We start from the raw sequence: 12,967 nt of genomic DNA on the forward strand, positions 1-12,967 counted from the left end.
TCTCTTCCTTCCCATTTTTAGTTCATCTCTCACCATCATCTTCTTTGTCCATTTCTCTTTGACTCTGCTACCAATCTTTCTTCCATCCTCTTCTGCCTCTCTTACAGTTAATCTGCAAGTTGAATCGGTAGTAAAGAAGGCAAATGTAGGCATTTATTTCAAGAGGGCTAGACTACAAAAACTGTGATGTAATGCTGAGGCTCAATAAGGCACTGGTCATGCTGCATTTGGAGTATTGCGAGCAATTTTAGGCACCAGTGCTAGCCCTGGAGAGTGTACAGAGGAGGTTCACAAGAATGATCCCAGAAATGAGTGGGCTAACTTATGATGAGTGTTTGATGGCATTGGGTCTGTACTCGCTAGAGTTTAGAAGAATGAGGGGGGACCTGATTGAAACATACCGAATAGTGAAGGGCTTGAATAGAGTGATGTGGAGAGGATGTTTCCACTAGTGGGACAGTCTAGGACTAGACATCATAGCCTCAGAATTAAAGGACGTTATTTTAGGAAGGAGATGAGAAGGAATTTCTTTACTCAGAGGGTGGTGAATCTGTGGAATGCTTTGCCACAGAAGGCTGTGGAGTTCGTCAATGGATATTTTTAAAGCAGAGAGATAGATTCTTGATTAGTACGTGTGTCAGGTGTTATGGGGAGAAGACAGGAGAATGGGATTAGCTAGGAAAGATAGATCAGCCATCATTGAATGGAGGAGTAGACATGATGGGCCGATTGGCCTAATTCTGCTCCTATCACTTATGACCTTATACTCTACACCTCCGTCTCTCTGATCCCGTCTCTCCCTGCTCCCTGCACCCACATACCTTGAACCACCGTCACACGCTTCTCACCATCCATCCCCTTCTTGCTCCTGCTCGTTCCCCACACCCTTCTCTGCCCCTCTCTAACCCATCTCCCTTTGCATTCCAAATTCTCCATTATCCATCTCCCTGTCTCCTTTGATAGACGCGAACATGCTGGAGTAACTCAGCGGGACAGGCAGCAACTCTGACCAGACTCTTCAGGTCTGAAGAACTTAAGGGCGCTATAAGATCTTTGCTTAAGGGTCTCGACCCATTCCTGCTCTCCAGGGATGCTGCCTGTCTCGCCGTTACTCCAGCATCTTGTGTATATCTTCGGCGTGAACCAGCATCTGCAGTTCTTTCCCACACACTCTCTGTCCACTTTTCTCTTTTCCCACACTCTCTATTCCAATATCCATTCTCAGTCTACAACTCCCTTGCACATCTACATCCACCCGCTTCTGTCTCCTTGCCGCCCGCTCCCCTCTCATCACCCACATGAGTTGCTTGCTCGTCTCTCTGCATCCCCTCCCTCCCTCCTTCAGCCCGGGCAGCCTGCGCTCTCCCAGTTGCTGAGCTCACTTCCTGTCGTTGGGATCGAGGGAGCGCAGGGGGAGTGAGAGTAACCGGGACCAGGACCAAAGATACTAGAGCAAGGGACCGGGGTTCCCCGGCCGCGGGGGCGAGGTAATGCAGTGAGCGCCGGAGCCCATGGCAGCTGCGGCGGTGCAAACGGGGCTCGGCAGCGGGCTGTGCAAGTGGCACAATGGGTTCACTGAAAAAGCACCCCCCACGTCTCCCTCTCCCCCCCCCCCCAACTATCCTCCTACCCTCCCGCCTTCCTTTCCACTACCTTTTCCTTTCCCATCCTCCCTTCTCCCTCGCCCCATCAGCCGACTCCATCCTCGACCCTCTCCCCGTCTCCCTCTCCGTTTCTCCCCATCGTCACCCTCTTACCCCCAACGTCTTCCTCTCTCCTCCCACCGTCTCCCCATGCCCCTCCCATCATCTCCCCTCTCCCCACCATCTCCCTTTCTCCCTCCATTTCTCACTGCCCGTCTCCAACTCCCGCCACTGTCTCTCTCTCACCATCTCTCCCTGCATCTCCTTCTCTTCCCACTTCTCCCCATCTCCCCACCTCTCCTCCCCCCCCCCCCCCCCCCCTCCCCCCTCTCCCCCCCCTCTCCCCCTCTCCCTCTCTTCCCCTCTCCCCGTCTCTCCCTCTCCCCCCTCTCTCCTCTCCCTCCCCATCTCCCTCTCTCTCCCCAACTGCATTTCGTTGTGTCTCCGTACTGTACACTGACAATGACAATTAAAGTTGAATCTGAATCTGAATCTGAGCTCCCTCTTCCCGTCTCTCCCTCACTCCCTCTCCCTGTCACTCCCTTGCACCCCATCTATCCTTCCTCCCCTTCTCTTTGCTCTCTCCATCCCTCCCCCCTCTCCTTTGTCTCTCCTCTCTCTCCTCCCCGTTTCTCTCTCCCCTCTCCTTCTCTCCCCCCCTCTCCTCTCTCTCTCTCCCCCTCCTCTCTCCCCACCTCTCTCCCTCTCCCTCCCCACCACTCTCCCCTCTCTCCCCCTCTCCCTCTCTCTCTTCTCTCCCTCCCCCTCTCTCCCCACCTCTCTATCTCTCCTCTCCTCTCTCTCTCTCCCTCTCCTCTCTCTTCCTAAGGGGTAAGGCATTTCCCCTCAGAGATCTCCCCCACACTTTCTCCCCCTGTCCCCTGGAATTCTCTGCCTCCTCGGTCTTCCTCTCCCCCTCCTCCCTCCTTCCCCCCCCTCTCCCCCCTCTCCCTTTTCTCTCTTCTCTCTCTCTTCCTCCTCTCTTTCCCTCTCTCTCCTCTCTCCCCTCTCCCTCCTCTCCCCCCCTCCCTCTCTCTCCCCCTCCTCCTTCCTCTCTCCTCCTCTCCCTCCCCCCCTCTCTCTCCCCTCTCCCTCCCTCTCCCCCTCCTCCCTCCCCCCCCTTTCTCTCCTCCCTCTCTCCTCTCCCTCTCCCCTCCTCTCCCCCTCTTCCCTCTCCCCTCCTCTCTCCCCCCTCTCTTCCCCTCCTCTCTCTCCCCCTCTTCCTCTCCTCTCCTCCCCCTCCTTCCCTCCCTCTCTCCCTCTCTCTCTCTCCCACCTCTCATCCCCTCTCTCCTCCTTCCCTCTCTCTCTCCCCTCTCCTCCCATTCTCCCCCTCTTCTCCCTCTCTCTCTCCCTCTTCCCTCTCTCTCTCCTCCCCTCTCCTCTCCCCCTCTCCTCTCTCCCTCCCCCCTCCTCTCCCTCCTCCTCTCCCTCTCTCTCTCTCCCCTCTCTCTCCCCTCTCTCTCTCTCTCTCTTCCCTCTCCTCTCCCTCTCTCTCCTCCTCCTCCTCTCTCTCCCCCCTCTCCCTCCCCCCTCTCCCTCCCCCCTCTCCTCTCTCCCCCTCTCCTCCCCTCCTCCCCTCCCCCCCCTCTCTCCCCTCCCCTCCCTCTCCTTCTCTCCCCCTCTCTCCCCCTCCTCTCTCTCTCTCCTCCTCCTCCCCTCTCCCTCTCCCCTCCCCCCTCCTCTCCTCCTCCTCTCCTCTCTCTCCTCTCCTCCTCTCTCCTTCTCCTCTCCTCTCTCCTCCATCTCCTCTCCCCCCCCTCTCTCTCCCCTCTCTCCCCCCCCTCCTCTCCCCCTCCTCCTCTCCCCTCTCCTCCTCCCTCTCCTTTTTCTCCTCTCCCCTCCTCTCCCCTTCTCCCCCTCCTCTCCTCTTTCTCTCTCCCTCTCCTCCTCCCCCCCCTCCCCTCCTCCCCCCTCCCCTTTCTCTCTCTTTTCCCTCTCCCTCTCTCCTCTCTCTCCCTCCCTCCTCTCCCCCCCCTCCCCTCTCTCTCCTCTCTCTCTCCTTCTCTCTCCCCCCTCCTCCCCTCCCCCCTCCCCTCCCTCCTCTCTCCCCCCTCCCCCCTCCTCCTCTCCTCTCTCCTCTCCTCCCCCTCTCCTCTCTCTCCCCCTCTCTCCTCCCCTCTCTCCCTTTCCCCTCCCCTCTCCCTCTCCTCTCTCCTCCTTCTCTTCATCTCCCCCCCTCTCTCCCCCCTCCTCTCCTCCCCCTCCTCTCTCCCTCTCCCTCTCCTCCCTCTCTCCCTCCTCCCTCTCTCTCTCCCCCTCTCCTCCCTCTCCCTCCCCCCCTCTCCTCCCCCTCCTTCTCTCCTCTTCCCTCTCCCCTCCCCCTCTCTCTCTTCTCCCCTTCTCTCCTCCTCTCCTCTCTCTCCCTCCCTCTTCCCTCTCCCCCCTCTCCCCTCTCCCCTCTCCTCTTCTCTTCCCCTTCTCTCCCCCCTCTCTCCCTCTCTCTCCCTCTCCCCCTCTCTCTCCCTCCCCCCCCCTCCCCCCCCCTCCCTCTCCTCCTCTCCCCCCCCCTCCCCCTCTCTCCCCCTTCTCCCCCCCCTCTCCCCTCCCCCCCCTCTCTTCCCTTCTCCTCCCTCTCCTCTCTCCTCTCTCTCCCCCCCCTTCTCCCCCCTCTCTCTTTCCCTCTCCTCTCTCCCTCTCTCCTCCCCCCCCCTCCCCCCCTCTCCCCTCCTCCCCCCCCCTCCTCTCTTCCTCTCTTCCCCCCTCCTCCCTCTCCCCTCTCTCTCTCTCCCCTCTCCTCCTCTTCTCTCTTCTTCTCTCCTTCCTCTCCTTTCCCTCTCTCTCCCCCTCTCTCCCTCCCCTCTCCCTCGCTCTCCCTCTCTCTCCCCTGAATGAGAGAGAGAGGAGGAGAGAGGGAGGGGGAGAGTCCTCCCCTCTCGAAAAGAGGGGGGAATCTCTCTCTCTCTCCCCCTCTACTCTCCTCTCCTCCCCTCCCCTCCCCTCCTCTCCTCTCCTCCTCTCCTCTCTCTCCTCTCCTCCCTCCTCCCTCTCCTCTCCCCCCCCTCTCCTCTCCCTCCTCTCTCTCCCTCCTCTCTCCTCCCCTCTCTCTTCCCCTCCCTCTCCCTCCCCCTCCCCTCTTTCTCTCTCTCCCCTCCTCTCCTCCCTCTCCCCTCCTCTCCCTCCTCCTCTCCTCTCCCCTCTCCTCCCCCTCCCTCCTCCTCTCCCTCCTCTCCTCCTCTCTTTTCCTCTCCCCTCTCCTCCTCTCCTCGCCCCTCTCCCCTCCTCTCCTCCCTTCTCCTCTCCTCTCTGCCCTCTCCTCTCCTCTCTCCTCTCCTCCCTCCTCCCCTCCCCTCTCCTCCTCTCCCCTCTCCCCCTCTTCTCCCTCTCCTTCTCCCTCTCCCCTCCCCCCTCTCTCCCTCATCTCTCTCGCTCTCCTCCCCTCCCTTCTCCCCTCTCTCCCCCTCTCTCCTCCTCCTTCTCCCTCCTCTCCTCCCCCTCTCTCCCCCTCCTCCTCCCCTTCTCCCCACCCCCCTCCCTTCTCCCCTTTCCCCTCACTCCCTCTCTCCTCTCTCCCCTCCCCTCTCCTCTCCCTCCCACTCCTCCTCCTTTTTCCCTTCTCTCTCCTCTCTCTCTCTCCCCTCCCCCTCCTCTCCCTCTCTCTCTCCTTCCCTCTCCTCCCGATCTCCCCTTTCCCTCTCCCTGTCTCTCCATCTCTCCCCTCTCTCCCCATCGCTCCCCTCTCCCCGGTGCTCCCCCATCCCTCTCCTCCTCCTCCCTCCATCCCCCTCCCCCTCTATCCTCTCTCCCCCCCCCCCATCCCTTTCCCCCTCCCTCATTCCCTCCCTCCCCTCCTTCCCCCTTCCCTCCGTCACCCCTCCCTACCCCCTCCCTCCAACCCCCTCCCCTCCACCCTCCCTCCCCCTGCACGCTCCCCCCCTCCCTGCTGAGGTGTGTGACTGGTGAAGATTAATGAGCGGTGCTGCTTTGAAACATGCAGCCAGAATGTGAAGCTGCTGGGTCAGGTATTGGTGAGTGATTAGTTGGAATGCTGAGTAACTATAGTGATCGGTGTAAACAACATCTGCTGTTGTTCAGTTTGTCCAGGCCTGGCGTCTTGTACTGAGTCTCTTGCATTCACGGATGAGTAGCAGGTTTGTAGCTGTTTTAGATCTTCTCCAGCTCCTCTATCCGTACCCCTGTCTCTCTCTCCATCTTTTCTAACAGTTTCTGATCTCTCGATCTCACCCTGCACTTTCTGCCTCCTGAATGAAGTGTCAGTTTCCCTTGTCGCTATGACGACGGAACTTGAAACTACCCCGGAGTGTACGAGAAAGCCTGATCGAGTTTGACAGCTTTTAAAAAAAATACTCTCTCTTTGTTGTCAAACCTGGCAGAATTGCTGTAAATTGATACATTGCAGGGACCTAACCTGCCCACTCAGGGCCGCCCCGGATTGCCTGAATTCAGAACTAATGTGCAAAGTGGAGGAAAATGATGCATATTGCCGAGTTTGCAGAAAGAGGTGACAATAATAGACAGGCACACGGGCACGGCGGTTCTTTAACATGGATGCTCTATCTACATTGCCCACTCAGCTCGCTGTGTGATTAGCGAGCCTTTCCCGTCTGCTGGAGTGGATGAGGGAGACTATGTTGATCTTTGGATCCAGGTTAGTTTCCATGTTGCTACCTGTAGTTCCGTCTGTGTAAGTTTTGTCTCCTTTCCTGCCAGCTCGTTATAGCTGCTCATTACTTCCTCAATGCTGTGAACTACATTGACCTCTGCCCCCTCGTCCTGCCCTGTCTGAGAGGATGTACTGTCGAATCTTTGGCTCACTGAGTGTGCTGAGCATCAACCACCCATTGACATTAATATTATTCTTTCTGCATTCGCATCAACCCCCCCCCCACACCCCCAGATTCTACCACTCCAGGGGGGCAATAGGTTTAGTTGAGTGCATTGTCATGTGTACTGAGCTACAGTGAAAACCCACCAATCTGTTTGGCTGTGGGATGTGGGAGGAAACTCTCTGCACCACTCTGCTTCCTTCATAGTCGTTGCTGTTTGTGAGTCAATCTGAATTAGCATTTTTACCACTGCTGTCCATCAGGTTGGGATGTGTACCTTGAAGCCACTTTCCTGGGAAATTAGCGGTGGAGCTACTGCCTTGCAGCGCCAAAGACCCGAGTTCAATCCTGACCACGGGTGCTTGTCTGTACATTCTCCCTGCGACCACGTGGGTTTTCTCTGAGATCTTCTGTTTCGTTCAACACTCCAAAGACGTACAGGTTTGTAGGTTAATTGGCTTGGTGTAAATGTAAAAATTGTCCCTAGTATATGTAGGGTACTGTTAATGTTTGGGGATTGCTGGTCGATGTGGACTTGCTGTTTCCGTGCTGTATCTCTAAACTAAACTAAACTAAACTAAACTAGATATACTCTACGGAACAGTCAGCACCTGAGGAGAGAGCAGCACCCAGAGTCAAGGTTTCAGGTTGAAGATCTTTTCCAAGAGTCATTGTACGTTTCCACCATTCCCAGTTTTTGGTTTAGATTTCTGCAGTTTTCTGCTTTCAGATGAAGTTATAGACGTTGTGTCTGGTATAATGAGAACATGTCGGATGTACAGTTGGTGGAACCAGAGTGTTTGCTTGTGGGGATTGTTAATCTGCGTCTGTTGTCAACACGAGGAGGCTGGAAATGAATGAAGCCATTACATCCTCCCCTTTCCTGTGACCACTTGCATTGCGGTCACGGGTGTGTGCCTGTTCTTTGTGACTTGCGCTAGAATGTTGGAGGTTGACTGGCAGCGTGCACATCCAGGTTGATCATGACGTTTCCTACCTCTTCCCCCAAAATCAACATTTGACCAGAGCCATTACACAGCTGGGATCTTGGAGGAGAATTCCACCTCGAAAGATCAAGATCAGCAATAAACAGCCTAAACATTTAAACCTGTTTTAGAATCATCGAGTCACAGTCCCTTCAGCCCACCACATCCTATTGTGATGCCTATTGCACTCATTTATATTAATCCCATTAACCCACCTTGGTCCGTAGCCTTCTATGCCTTGGCAATACATGTTCTTGTTTAGATGCTTCTTCAATGTTATGAAAGTTTCTGCCTTCACCACCTCTAGGATTTGGCAGTGCTGACAGGGCCTGCAGTTTTGCTCATCCCCAATTAAGGGAGATGGTGACCACAACTGTTCCAGGATTTCCCCCAGTGATGTTGAAGGAATACCAACACATTTCAGAGTCAGGACAGCGTGTGAAGGAGTGTTCACCAACATATCGGCCCTCACTTTGAGATGACAGGAAACAGCTAAAGAATAGGGGATTAATACAAACAGAATTTCTTTCAAGTAGGTGCAGAGAACCCCCGCCTCAAAAAAGTCTGATGTTGGCCCCAGTTGTGCCACTCTAGGCTCTTGATCATTGCCCAGACTGAAAACATTGGCGTGTTACTTTGGCGAATTACTCGATTAGAGTGACCCATAAGTAATTTATATTGAACAGAACCCATGAAACGTTTAGCTTCAATTTGGGGATTGGCAATAAATATTAATCTTGGAAATGAATAAGACAAGAATTCAAAGAATGGAATTTGAACTTGTCAATTTTGTGCAGTCCTTGCCAGTTTCACATTGTGGGACATCTAATAGTGGCACTCTCTCTAAAACTTTCATTTAATTTATGTTTTCCTTGTTGAACTCTAATTTTGCATGTTTGATGCTTTCGCCAGAGTGATTGTTTTAAACGTGAAACAAAAGATTTAGGTGTGTCCAAGAATGTTGTTTGTCCCCTTGTTTCCAAGCACTCGGTAACTGATACAACAGAGCCACAATATATAGAGGGAGAACCTGCTGCTTGTTGCGTTTAGCAACTTTAGGCTTTTGGCAGACATGGTAAGCGCCTGACGGTGGACGTGTGTGTATGTGTGTAGTTTGACTGCTGTTCTTTATGCACAAGTCAAAACGCACTGTGCAAACCACTTGCATACATAGAATATTTAGCCTCTCCTGTCTTCCCTCTTCTATCAGTGTAACCCTCAACACCCTTCTCTCTTGTGTGCTTCTCCTGTCTCCCCCTAAATGTATCTTTACTGTTTTCTTTGACCTTCTCTTGTGGGAGTGAGTTCCACATTCTGACGATTCTAGGTTAAATAATTTCTAGGTTAAAGTCATGATCACATTGAATGGTTGGGCAGGCCTGAGAGGTTGGTGGCCCACGCCCGCTCTTGTTCTCTTGTCTTCTTACGTAAACTGTGGGCAGTCCCATAGATTTAGACAACTGAAGATAACTTCTGCATCCTCTTCAGTAGCTCTTAACTGTGGTGTAATCAAGGTTCAACAAAGGTTTAGCATAACTTCCCAAGTTTTTCAATTCTATCTCCATAGAAATAGTGCTTGATTTGTTGTTTTACGGCCTTGTTAGCATTGATTGGTTGATTTATTTGTGCTCTGATCCCTCCGTTATTTAATTACAGCTGGACTCTCATCTTCCAAGTAATTTACTATAAGATCATAAGATGCAGTTGTACAGGGTCTTGGTGATTTATTTGTTTGCTCCAAATCTGAGGAAGGACATTATTGCCATAGAGGGAGTGCCGTCACCAGACTGATTTGGGATGTCAATGTACTGGATAGACTGGTTTATACTCTCTAGAATTTAGGAGATTGAGAGGGGATCTTATAGAAACTTACAAAAGGGTTGGACAGGCTAGATGCAGGAAGATTGTTCCCGACCAGGACAAGGGGTCATAAGATCATTTTAAAAACCGTCCACACAGAATTGGTATTCAAAGCACAGGGGTAATCTCCCTGTGGGAGGCACGGCATTGATCAGCCGCTGGGCTCCCTTGAGCCAAACATCAAAGCAAGGTAATCTCTTCAGTGGGTGGGTCAGGCAGCTGCATGACTCCCTGGGTTCCTCCAGCAGTTTGATAATTTCCTGTGCAGTTGTGTGCAGATGAGTTGAAGAGAGGCTCTGATGTGTCGTAAGCTCTGATACCATGCCTTAGTAGACATGGTCTTAAACCAGGTGAGAAGAATGGGTCTGCCATTTGAAAGTGTGCTTTTCAGGGTTTCCCGGTTGGATGACTGGACAGATGCATCATAAAGAAAATTGGAATATTCACTTAATACTGTGGACATTTTTAAGTTGACAATAAGTGGCCATTCCCAAGTGAGGTTTGACTTCCTGTTTGTGAGTTCTTGCCCAACTGTAGCACTGAGGGAAACAACATGCCGTGCATTCTCAGCCATTGATTCACCCATGGCTCTGATACATGGGTTGAGTTTCCAAATTGGTTAAATCTCTAGGAATGTTAAAAATGTGCGCAGCTCTTTACAGGGAAAAATAATAACAAGACAAAATAAAATATTGGCTGCAAAGACATGAGATTTCATCTTTTAACCCCTCATGCCAAAAGTAGATTCCTATTTTCATTCACATTTTTTCTTGTTTTGAATTGGTACATTTATTTTTAGTGATTTATAGTTTTTTGATTGGGAAGTTTGAGTAAATTTGGTTAAATACAATGTGGAATTTTGCAGGCGTGGAATTTGATTTTAGTATAGGAACTTACTTTTATTTAGATCTAAAGTTAATCTATATCTAAATCAAAAACTTATTAGTTATTTATGTTATGACATTGGTTGGAAGCTGCATACCAAATCTCGTTGCGCCTATGTGCAATGGCAATAAAATATATTATTATTATTATTATTATTATTTATATCAAAGCCTTTATATTCCTTTACAAAAAGCCTCAGTTAATTTGTAGGCAGCGGGGGAAAATATTCACAGATAAAATAATAATAAATAAATATGAACAATATGGAAACGCAGGATTCATCTTGGGGTCCTAGACAGCCATTTGAGAGTGAGAAAGATGTGAGACCATTATTAGATTTATTGATCATCTGTATCTTCTCCAACGTCACTATGAACAGTTTAATATAATATATATCCCTTAAATAGTTGGATATTTGTAGCAAATAAAATATCAATTGTTGGACTTCACTGAATGCCCAAGCCCCTTTGCAACTCCAAGTTAATTGTACTTTTTAATGGACTTTTTAGAAGCTGGCCACATTTGTTGTTTACCATGAATAAAGCAAACAAACATTTTTAAAGGTATTCCAAGTTCTTGTCCTCTTGTCGCTGATTCAATATGGATTGTGTCTACGACAGGGCACTGAGTTCTCGTTTCACAAATTCACCTAACAGTGGACCACACCATTCCCTTCAGTCCATGCAAGGCTGTTTCATTCTTACCAGTGTACACTTTGCACATTTTTGAGAATATTTATGCTTCTTGCAGCTTTCAGTAATATGTGCTTGTCATTTTGAAATTAAAGCTCTTTACTATCTTCTCAGCATTAGTGGTGGTTGTGGAAAAAATTGCCTCTTGCCTTCACTTTTGGAGTTTACTTTTTAGGGGTATTATAAAATTTCACAAGCGTTTTTATATTTTTAATTGAAATATTTGCAAACTATCTTTTTGCCCTTTATTATCTCATTGACAATGTTACGAGTTCTTGTTCTAATGGTGAATCCATTAGCTTTTTACTGCCATTTTCTTTGTCCTTTCTTTTGCTGTTTCCCTCATATGCTCTTGGATATTCTTTCTATTTAGCATGCTCTTGGTGTCTATTTTAGGCTTGACTTGTCTTGAAGGAGCATGAGAAATAGGGTCGGAGATAGTTCAGCAGATAGTGCTCCAGGTAGTTCCAGGAACTCTTCCAATCAATTTTAGCCAGCTCCTCCGTTATGCCTCTCTAGTTACCTTTACTTAACAGTAGTTCCGATACAGCTTCTCTCTCTCAAACTCCGTTGAATTCTATCATATTATGATCTCAGGCTCTGAGGAATTGCTTCACCTTAAGGTCCCTAATTAAATCTAGGGGGTCTAGTGTAGGGAATGGTGGAGCAGTGGGTGGTAGACTGTAATTAGCCATGCCTCTCAAGATTGTAAACATGGGGAGGTGTTGTGAGATATGTAAGAGGTTGGAAATATAGGGCGGGATTGACGACATAGAGGAGAGTAAGCCTCAACTCAAGATTAGTGTTGGTGAGGGAATACAAGGAGGAACTTGGCTGCCTGGGATGTTGACCTAAGAGTGGTGGTGGAAGAGAGGTAGAGACTTTCATGGCAGTGCTGTTGGACTAAATGTACGGTTGGGAGTTATTAAAATGTTGAGTTTGAAAGTTCACCCAGCTAAAAAGATTGACTGCTGGGTGAGGTAAGGGCACAGGGGGAGGAGCCAACATGGCTTGGGGAGTTATATTAGGAGTTGAGAAAGATGGCTATTCAACTTGGAAACCATTGTTCCTCATTGATTGCAATATCAAGCCTGCAACTCGGCAGAATCTGGCTGTGATGGAGAAATGGAGCTGTTTTTTATGTGTACTGAAGCTTGTAGAGGGAGCAGAATGTAGGCAAAGACCATCCTGGAGAAGGGAAAATATATTAGCACTGCGCTTAATGGACGCAAAACACAGGAAGGTTGATTGAAGCTGATGACTTGTCATTGAGATGAAGAGCTTGAGATTGTCCTTAATTTCTTGAAGGTATCCTTAGGCCTGTTACAAAAACAGAAAATGCTGGAAGAACTCAGCCAGTCAAGCAACATCTATGGAAGGAGAAACCAATTAATGCTTTGGGTCAGGGGCACTCCCCCTCCCTCAGAATATTTTATTGGTTTTCTAGTATGGTTTGTCTGTGGCATGTAGGGTAGGGAGGTGCATTACTAAATGTGCTCCAGCTGGGTAGAGTATTGAACAAACAGACCATCCAAACACTCATACTCTTCATGATACTTTCCGGAATCTCTGGTCACCAATGCCTTTTTAGAACATTCAGCAGTTATTTGAAGAGAATGTTTACTCGGAGTAGAAATGGATGTATTTAACCAGGGTGAAAATTGCTTCATTGCCAATGAGTCATCGCCACCAACTGCAACAAACAAGATGCAGGATTGACCACCCCATCCCCAGCATCAACACAGGTAGTGCAGAGATGTGATCAGTTCCTTAACCACCAGTTGCAGAATGACTGTATTATCTGTTCCCGTTCTCCAGGAACTTACCGCCCCTCCACAAAGGAGGAGTGCCTAATGTAGAGCTTTCAGCATTGAGACCAGATGAAATTGACGTTGGCAGCGCTGAGCCATTGCCTTCTACTATTAAGGCCTTGGCGTTCTCCACCAGGCAAGGGCAACTGATTTATAGTTACCTGAAGCAGCGATATATGGGAGGTAATAGAGGCAAGAATTACCATATGTTTAAATTGTTCATCGTGATGAACAGTCTCTCGTGGCTTTGTATTTCACCACCTCCCCAGCCAAACCAGTGCAGTCATCATCTTTCCCTTGTTC

At 50.0% G+C, this 12,967-nt stretch overlaps 1 protein-coding gene across 4 annotated transcripts in view; it reads left to right on the top strand.

The window, feature by feature from the left end:
* Positions 1–12,967, top strand: part of dzip1l (DAZ interacting zinc finger protein 1-like) — a 117,158-nt gene that overhangs the window by 28,130 nt on the left and 76,061 nt on the right. The window contains exon 1 of one of the 4 annotated variants that reach the window (XM_055646013.1): positions 1,368–1,487. The exons of 1 other annotated variant lie outside the window; for it this stretch is intronic. The gene's annotated coding sequence lies outside the window, so the exon portion shown is untranslated. Of the gene's footprint in view, positions 1–1,367; positions 1,488–6,085; positions 6,253–6,758; positions 6,872–12,967 lie in introns of those variants that run through there. 2 more of the 4 variants (XM_055646012.1, XM_055646014.1) reach the window with 2 other exon arrangements.

The sequence above is a fragment of the Leucoraja erinacea genome, chromosome 14 (genome assembly GCF_028641065.1).
Source record: "Leucoraja erinacea ecotype New England chromosome 14, Leri_hhj_1, whole genome shotgun sequence".
Taxonomy (NCBI): domain Eukaryota; kingdom Metazoa; phylum Chordata; class Chondrichthyes; order Rajiformes; family Rajidae; genus Leucoraja; species Leucoraja erinaceus.